This window comes from Halichoerus grypus, chromosome 9, assembly GCF_964656455.1.
Source record: "Halichoerus grypus chromosome 9, mHalGry1.hap1.1, whole genome shotgun sequence".
Classification (NCBI taxonomy): Eukaryota; Metazoa; Chordata; class Mammalia; order Carnivora; family Phocidae; genus Halichoerus; species Halichoerus grypus.
Window position 1 is genome coordinate 144295577 of NC_135720.1, and position 8751 is coordinate 144304327.

General features: G+C 46.7%; 2 non-coding genes across 2 annotated transcripts; one reads left to right on the plus strand and one right to left on the minus strand.

Annotated features, from left to right (window-relative positions):
- Positions 1 to 5448: 5448 nt before the first annotated feature.
- TRNAR-CCG (transfer RNA arginine (anticodon CCG)) lies at positions 5449 to 5521 on the minus strand. Its single transcript has one exon. It is a non-coding gene; the product is annotated as a tRNA-Arg (tRNA).
- Positions 5522 to 8132: 2611 nt separating this feature from the next.
- Positions 8133 to 8205, plus strand: TRNAK-UUU (transfer RNA lysine (anticodon UUU)). Its single transcript has one exon. It is a non-coding gene; the product is annotated as a tRNA-Lys (tRNA).
- The last annotated feature ends 546 nt before the right edge of the window (positions 8206 to 8751 follow it).

The window sequence follows — 8751 nt, forward strand, 5'->3', positions numbered from 1 at the left end:
GCGGCCGGCGGGGCGCACCTTCCCCAGGCTATTTATTTTCAGCGGCGTCCGGACACGTGGCCGCTCTCCGTCGGCGGAGCGTGTGTCTCGCGGCTGCGCCTGGAGAAGCGGAAGCGCGCCGGGAACCGAAGACCGCTCGGCTCGCCCCGCAGGGCCGCCTGCAGCCCGCCCGCCCCGTCAGCTCCGGCCTCCGCGAGCCTTGAACCCGCGTCCGGCTTCACACCCTCCCGCCTTAAAAACCTCCTGCTCTGCGCGCCACGCGGCCCAAACCCAGAAGGTGGTGCGGGCGGGGTGCGAGGACGCGCCCGGGAGCGCCGCGGAGCGAGGGCGACGAGAGGAGACGAATCCACAGCCCTCGGCCGAGAGCGGCGACAAGCGTGCGTCTCGGCAGCGTCGCGCGCTCCTGCGACCGGCGGCGGTCGGCGACACTGAACCGCGCGGCACCGGCCGCCGACTTCATCAGGCCCCGGGCGCGGTCGCCACTTCCCACCTCCAGGCAAGATTGGGGGCAACTGTGAACCGACAGACGAATTTTGGAGAAAATCCTAAACCTTCTGGCCGGAGAGGGGCGGGGAGGAGAGGACAGGGGTCTGCATAGGTTCTTTATCACCAAACGCCAAAGGCAAGTGCCGGGAGCTGGAAGGGGCGGAGGGGCCACCGGGGAGGGTTGGAGAAGGGACAGTGGCCTGAAGACGTTGTCCAGTCTTCCATCCCTGGCAGGACACAGATGCAGCTGGTGGAGGAGAGAGGAAACAGCGAGGAGGACAAGGACAGGAGAGGAGCAGTTTGGGGACGGGTCTCAACGGACAGGTAGGATACGGACAGGACTGAAGGTAGAAAGTGACCAAGCCCCGACTTCCTGCCACACGGTCTCCAGGCCCTGAGAAGAGAAGGTAAGAGGTTTGAAAGGGTGCTTCCCACAGATGTGTCCTGTTTTGCAGAAGATGGTGTGACTCTTGAGTGTCTCCTGTCGCAGCAAACGGAGGCTGAGCATTTTCGGGGCAACTGTGGTCCAGCATCTGGAGTGGTAGCCCCTGTGTTGGAAGTTTTGGAAGGGCGAGGTTGTATGTACCCCATGTGGGAGCAGCGCTGAGTTCAGAAACACTCTACCCCTGGTTTTCTGCTTGGGCATTTCACTGGCAGCAAGGGATTGTTATCCTGTTTGGGTTTAAAATAGAGGGAGAGAATGAGGGGGAAAGGTGAAGCAGTGGCCAAACGCCTTGGGTTTGAATTCCCACTGAAACCATCCTACTCCTGGATGGCTCAGCTGGATGCGCTTCAGGCCTGGTGGGAGGATTCACCACCCAGTTCTGGTGGGGATTCTTTCATCTTCCCGTGACTTTTAAACTCACATACACAAAGGGCTGAATCCAGCTCCCTTTTGGAGTGGCTCTGGGAATATTTGTCGTGTACTTTACCGTTCACATAATTAGGATTTTGTTTTACCCCGTGTTGAATGTGACAAGGAATTCTCCATAGAAATCAGCGGCAGAGGTCCGGTAAGTCACCCTCATGTTCAGTGTGAGCGCTGTCCGGTCCAGGAGCTCTGTAAGAAATGCACTCACTTGGTAGCAGAATCTTTGCTCTAAAACACTTTCTTCTCTTGTATGTCTAAGAGAGAGATCGTTTTTATTTTGTAAACAGAGCTTAACTTTGGAACAGTAATAGATTTGCAGGGAAAAACTGAGAGGATATTACAGAGATTTCTTATATACCCTACATACAGTTTCTCCGATTAGTATGTAACATTAAGATGATACATTTAGGGGCACCTGGGTGGCTCAGTTGGTCATGATCCCAGGGTCCTGGGATCGAGCCCCGCATCGGGCTCCCTGCTCAGCAGGGAGTCTGCTTCTCCCTCTCACTCTGCCCCTAACCCCCATCATGCTCTCTCTCTCTCAAATAAATAAAAAAATCTTTTTTAAAAAAAAAGATGATACATTTATTAAATTAATAAAACATTGATACATTTTTATTTCATTTTTTAAAAGATTTTAAAGTAATCTCTGCACCTGGGAGGCTCAAACAGCCCCCGAAATCAAGAGTCACATGCTCCACCAACTGAGCCAGCCCAGCACCCTAATACATTTTTTAAAAAAGATTTTATTTATTTATTTGACAGAGACACAGCGAGAGAGGGAACACAAGCAGGGGGAGTGGGAGAGGGAGAAGCAGGCTTTCCGCTGAGCAGGGAGCCCGATGCGGGGCTCGATTCCAGGACGCCAATGACTGAGCCACCCAGGCGCCCCTCCGAGACATTTTTATTATATAAATTCCATAGTCTATTCAGATTTTCTTGGTTTTTAGCCTAGCAGCCTTTGTCTGTTCCACAATACCACATTACATTTAGTTGTCATGTGACTTTAGACTTTTTTGTTGTTGTTCCTTTTGGCTGTGACAGTTTCTTAAATTTTTCTTGTTTTGGATGACTGTATTAGGGTTCTCCAGAGAAACAAAACCAATAGGATATAAAGAAGCTGTCAAAAATCCAGAAACAGTAAAAATTAAAGCTAGATCAATGAAATAGTATTGACTAAGGGTTTACTGTGCACAAAAGGACAGTTTCTGAACTGAGAGTCTTTAGTTTCAAAACTGATATGAAGCTGGGGGGGCATGACATCACAAGATGGCTTGTAAAGTGAAAATGAGGAAGTTGTTTAGCCTTTAAAATGGTTATTACAGGGTGTCTGGGTGGCTCAGTTGGTTGAGCGACTGCCTTTGGCTCGGGTCATGATCCCGGAATCCTGGGATTGAGTCCCACATTGGGCTCCCAGCTCAGCGGGGAACTTGCTTCTTCCTCTGACCCTCTCCCCTCTCATGCTGTTTTTTTTTCTCTCTCTCTCAAATAAATAAATAAATAAAATCTTTAAAATAAAAATAAAATGGTTATTACAATGGAGGTTTTAAGACAGAAGGGGATGGTTAAAAGTGATTATCTTATACCACTTTAGGAAGATGACTTGTTTCTTTTATGATTATTAAAGACATTTACAAGCAATAACTTCAGTTAGGGTTCACTTGTATTCATAAAATAAGCTAGATTTGGTTTTGCTTATGTGACTTACATGGTTATGTCTGCTTGGGGGATGTTCTCCATTTTATTTTCTTGTAACAAGGTATATATAAGAATCAAGTGCTAACCTCTTCAAACACTCTCACAGATACACCCAGAAATAATGTTTTACCAGTTATCTGGGCATCCCTTAGTCCAGTCAAGTTGACGCAAAATTAGCAATCACAATGACTATGATAGTTGAGAGGAATTCTGGTTGGGTATGTTGTAGGATGCCCCTCTACTGGAATTCATCTGTTCTTTTTGTCGTGATTAGGCTGGGCTATGAGTTTTTGGGAAGAAGACCACAGAAATAAATATAGATATAGATATATTTATATTATATATATAAATCTATAGATAGATAGATCATATATATTTTTTCATCACATATTAAGGGTACATATGATCAGAATGACTTATCATTGTTGATGTTAACTTTTGAAAAAATTATCTTTGCGGGTCTTCCAAGCAACTGTTGGACTACACCAAATATTTTTCCAGCACTTTGTAGAAAAAAACCCAAAAGTAATGAGCTGTATTTGCTGTGTTCCGCATCTTTAATTAGCTCAAAAATAATTGTGATGCTTTCTGTTACAAATTTCACAGTTCAAAAAAAGAGAAAACTTAGGTTAATTATACAAATAATTATATATATAATTAATTATTACATGTAATGGGTAAATGTTTTTAATTTACACACTTTTTTAAAGCAGCCTCCACACCCAGTGTGGGGCTTGAACTTGCAACCCCTGAGATCAAGACTTGCATGCTCTACCCACTCAGCCAGCCAGCCAGATATCTCTAAATGTTTTAAAATTTAGATATGCTTCAGCTACTGTGTACAAATTTCAGATTGGAGTGGGAAGTTTCTTGAATCAGAAATGCCAAGAGAGGCTCTAGCTTAATGATTTCAAAATTAGTGGACTTTGCCTTTCAACTGTTAGGTTTTTCAAAGCCATCCAAAAATGACACAGATACTTTATGTAGAATGTGTAACACAAGCTGATTTTTATGTACTTCAGGACTGACATGCAAGGTCTTGAGTACAATCCCCTATAACTCCGTGTGTGTTCTTTCCTATGTAACCAAACCTTTCTTGTACTTTTTCAATCGTTCTCTCATGACTTCCCTGCCTACGTGACAAGAAAACCAATGATCCAGGGCATTGCCTTTGCAGCTGCCCGGTCCTACCCCATAGTCTTGGTACCACACGGAATGGCTGCTTTGGCAAAAGGAAGACAAGATGGGACAGGAAAAAAAGTGGGGGAGAACCCAGTTTACCCTAAATTTTCATCAAGAAACATGCCCACCACAATAGTTAAAAGTTCACCTTGAGTTCTATTTTTCAGTAACATCGAAGAGCAGAACAGGGGGGGAAAAAAAAGGAAGAAGAGGAAAAATAAAGAAACTAACAGATATCTTTGTTGCGTCTCTTCATTCTGAGTCAGGAAACAGACAGTAAACAGAGATCAGAGTTGTTCCGACGGAACTTCCCTACCTCTCTCTTTTCTTCTGGCTTCTTCCCACACACATCCATTCAGCACCACCGAAAACTGGATCCCAGATCTTTATGGGTGAGTGTAAGTGCATGACTGGACGGTAATAAAATGGCGATGCTTAAGGAACATGAAATCTTCCAAAAGTCAAAGTTAAAAATCTTATGAACAATTGAAGAAGCAGTTGAAATATTAATCCCTCTGAGTGGCTTGGAATAGTTCAGAAGGGACACCCTGGGGCTGACTTGATCCCTGGTTCAGAGCCAAGTTTTGATAAGATGACTGGCTGTTTTGGTCAACATCAACTCATCCTTCACAGGACTTTTCCACAAATCATGTGATGGAAAATGCCAACGCCCTGTGCTTATAGGAAAGGCAAATAGTGGAAAGATTAGAGAATAATTGACTTACTAGCTTTGAGTAAATTCTCAGGAAAAGTTGGATCCCGGATAGTTCAGTTTGATAAGCAACAGACACTATGGGGGTTCAGATTTCGAGTGCCTATTCTGGCTGGGCTCAGTATCCCCCACCCCCTCGAAACTCCTATTTCTAACTCTTAAATAGAAGCCCTTTGAAACCCAGCTTTCCAGAGAAACGTTTGTAGTTGGCTTTTCTACCCCTCCCATCTTTTCGTTGGCCTCGATCAGCCAGGTCTAGAGCAGGGCTTCGAGCCAGAAATCCAGGCTTGACACATTGCCAACAACCATTCATCGTCCTTTACTACTTTTATTTAGTGATTAGAGGCCAATGACAAAATGTAAGTTATTAGCAACTCAGCAGCACCCAGGCTTGCTCTTTTCAGGACTTCTGACTCATTTCAGGTTTCCAAAGACTACTCAAGGGTCCGCTGGTGGACGTCAAATGAAAGAGTTTGTTTCTTGGTTGACAAGAAAGAAGCGACCACGAAGGGACTCGAACCCTCAATCTTCTGATCCGGAATCAGACGCCTTATCCATTAGGCCACGCGGCCATCTGATAGACACATGTTTCCATACCTGGAAACTGAGATGAAATAGGTTTCTGTTTTCCAAAGTTTTAACTTTGCAACTGGAGGAAGATTTAATTATCAACACTTAAAAAAAAAAAGGATTAAAAGGAATAAAACTCCATCTGGAATCCCTAACAATTACTTAGAACTAGTGCATGGTGAGCTCGTGAAAATATTTTACTATAATTCATTCATACCAGAGGCTTTAACAACTTGACCGTCCACGAGGCAATGAGAAGAATCACCCCACGTGGGTCGGGGTAATGGGTCCTCAACCTCCTCAAGAGAATGGAGCACGTGGCCACCATGTCTGAGGTGGTGACTTCCAAAGTACTCCCAGGTGGGGAGGAGGTGAGGGCGACAGTAGCTTGGAGGAGCGTCGTCTGCCTCACTGACTCCTTAACGCCCCAAGCAGTTTGCCTAAAGGTGGTCTGCTTGCTCCACGAGCCCCCTCGGATTCATCCGTGGAACAACCCAGGGCCATGTGTCCATGAGTCCAGCGGACCCTCAAACTCACTCCCACGCTGAGATTGTTCTCAGTTGCGGTGGATTTTGTGCTCGAAGAATAGCAGACGAAAACCTCAAAATGCCACTGAATTTTTTAAAACTGGTATTTTTTTGTTCAGTCTGGGAGAGGAAAAAACTCACAGGTAGGCATAAGGGGCAGAGTAAGGTTGGTGGACTGAGCACAACCATCAACATTTCTTCTTTCCAGAGAAGGCTGTGGCAGGACAGGAAAGCATGGCACAGAGGTTCTAAGTGACACTAAATAGCTAATAAATAGCTTCTGAAAACCGTATAAACCTTTCTTTACATGGGTGATACCATTTCCCTCCAAAGCCATTTAGTGTTTCTTTCTCTGAGATTTTTATCTGATGTGCTCCAAGCAGCATTTCTTTAAAATTTTTAAATATTTTGAACAAAGTATTCCGTGAGGAATCCAAGGAAGATCGGAAAGCCTGGAATTCATCAGTCTGCCGGGGTATCTTACTCGAGGAAATGGGCGGAGGAGGGCGTCTAGAGTCAGAAGAGGCTTCTGTAATGTAGTTTTGAAAAAAGAGTTCTCCGCCCATGTTTTACTCACTCAGATGACCCGCCAAGCCATGACCACGTCTCACACTTGCACCTTAGAGCAGGAATCTCAGTGTGGTTATGTCAGCCACGAATCTTATTCCTTGAATTTGGAAAGCACAGCGTGTCCTGTGTCCCGTGAGCCTCGCCGACGCGGGCACAGCTGAGGGAACAGGGAGAGATTATCTGCCGTCGTCTTTTCCGAGGCTTCTTTTCGTTCTTTTTCTTCCTTGCGCTTTGATAACGCTGCGCCTGGAGCCCAGGGCGCTGTGCCCTCACCGCCTCCTGCGGGGGGACCCCGAGCGCTGACCGGCGTGTCCTCAATCTGGTGGCCCCGCGCGGCCTCAGTCACAGCTGAGGGAGCCAAGGCCCACGGAAACACCGTTACGTCCGATGTGGGCAGCAAACAGCGAGAAAAGACGTGAAGAAGGAAGAGATGGTGAATTTGGTGGGAGAAGAGGAGGGGGAGGAGGAGGGGGAGGAAGAGAAGGAGGAGGAGGGGGAGGAGGGGGAAGAAGGGACAGTAAAGGAAGGAGGCCTGGCTCAGACAGTCTCACCTTGAAGGTGAGGGCGGCGGTGCGGAAGGTTAACCCCAGGCCCTCTGCTTGCCGAGCGCTCCCTCCCCGGCTCAGGTGCACATGGTGGACACTTGGCTGTTCTAAGAAGTCCCTCATTAACGCCATTGTCTGTGAGTGTTTGGAGAAGGAATAGTTGGCAGAGCGAGGCTCATTGTGTTTAAGATTTATTTATTTATTTGAGAGAGAGGGAGAGAGCTCAAGCAGGGGGAGCAGCAGAGGGAGAGAGAAGCAGACTCCCCGCTGAGCAGGGGGCTGGTTGCCCGTGGACCCCACGACCCTGAGATCATGACCTGAGCCAAAGGCAGACGTTTAATCGACTGAGCCCTCCAGGCGCCCCAGCTCTACTCTTTCTGAAACCTGGAGGCCGTGACCATGCCGGGGAAGAGGCTCTGCATGGCAGGCTGACCCCAGGACACCTCCCTGCGTGGCCTCCGTGACATCGCTCAGCGCCTGGGTCTGCTGGTCAAGGGAGCGCTGGGGAGGCAGTCCCACCCACCAACAGAAGGGGGCCCGTTAGGGAGCATTTTCTTGCGTCTTCAAGTTCTTCCTCCGTCAACTGTCTCCCCCTCTGATACAAAGGCCGCAAGACAACGCAGAAACAGACAGAAGCAGTGAGCAGGGTGAGCACTAACTCGAACACCTTAGGTGCAGATCCTTGGCGAGAAGTGAGACCCTGTGTGTCTAGAACGTGGTCTGAAACCCGACGGCTTTATCTGGGAGACGTTGCATCTCTGGTTCTGAAAAACTAGAGGCGGGGGGAGACAACGAAGAGAGAAAAAAGGGAAAAGCTCCCAGGGACTGTAACATCTCTCTCAAAGGGCACTTTATTCACTGTGAATAGAATTCGAGCATGTTATTTGAAAACTAGGACATGAAACACAGTGAGGATTGGCCAAATAAGCAAAGCCTAGGTTAGATACTCACGGAAAGACAGTATTGTGAGAGCCTGGGTAGCTCAGTTGGTAGAGCATCAGACTTTTAATCTGAGGGTCCAGGGTTCAAGTCCCTGTTCAGGCGCAGCATCCTTTGTTTTACCCTAGGTAATGTCCAGTAAGTACACCAAGGGTTTGGGAGAGGATGGTTCTACTCACACCTTGACTGGGACTTTGTTTACTGTTCGGTTTCCAGAGATGATCTCTAAAAGGTTGCTGACCTGGAGATTTGTATTTGTATGTGGTTTTTAGAGAAGAGTCATCCGTTGACCAGAAAAAAGGCAATCAAAAAAGCAATCAAAACGTCTGAACTCTAAAAACAAGAAAAAAAAATTGAAACCAGAAAAATAATTTGAGTGACAGTGGTTATCTCATCAGGAACCACAGAGGTCGGGAAGAGTGGCACATTGTTCAAGTGCTGAACGAAAAGAATTGTCAGTCCAGAATACTGTATCCAGAGAAAATACCCCATGGGAATGAAGGGGAAGCAAGATATTCCAGATCAGGGAAAACTAAGATAATTGCGTCAGCAGAACTACCCTAAAACAATGGCTCCAGTAAGTTCTCCAAACAGACAGAAAATGATAAAAGAAGCAATATTGGACATCAGGAAGGAAGAAAAAAACATTTT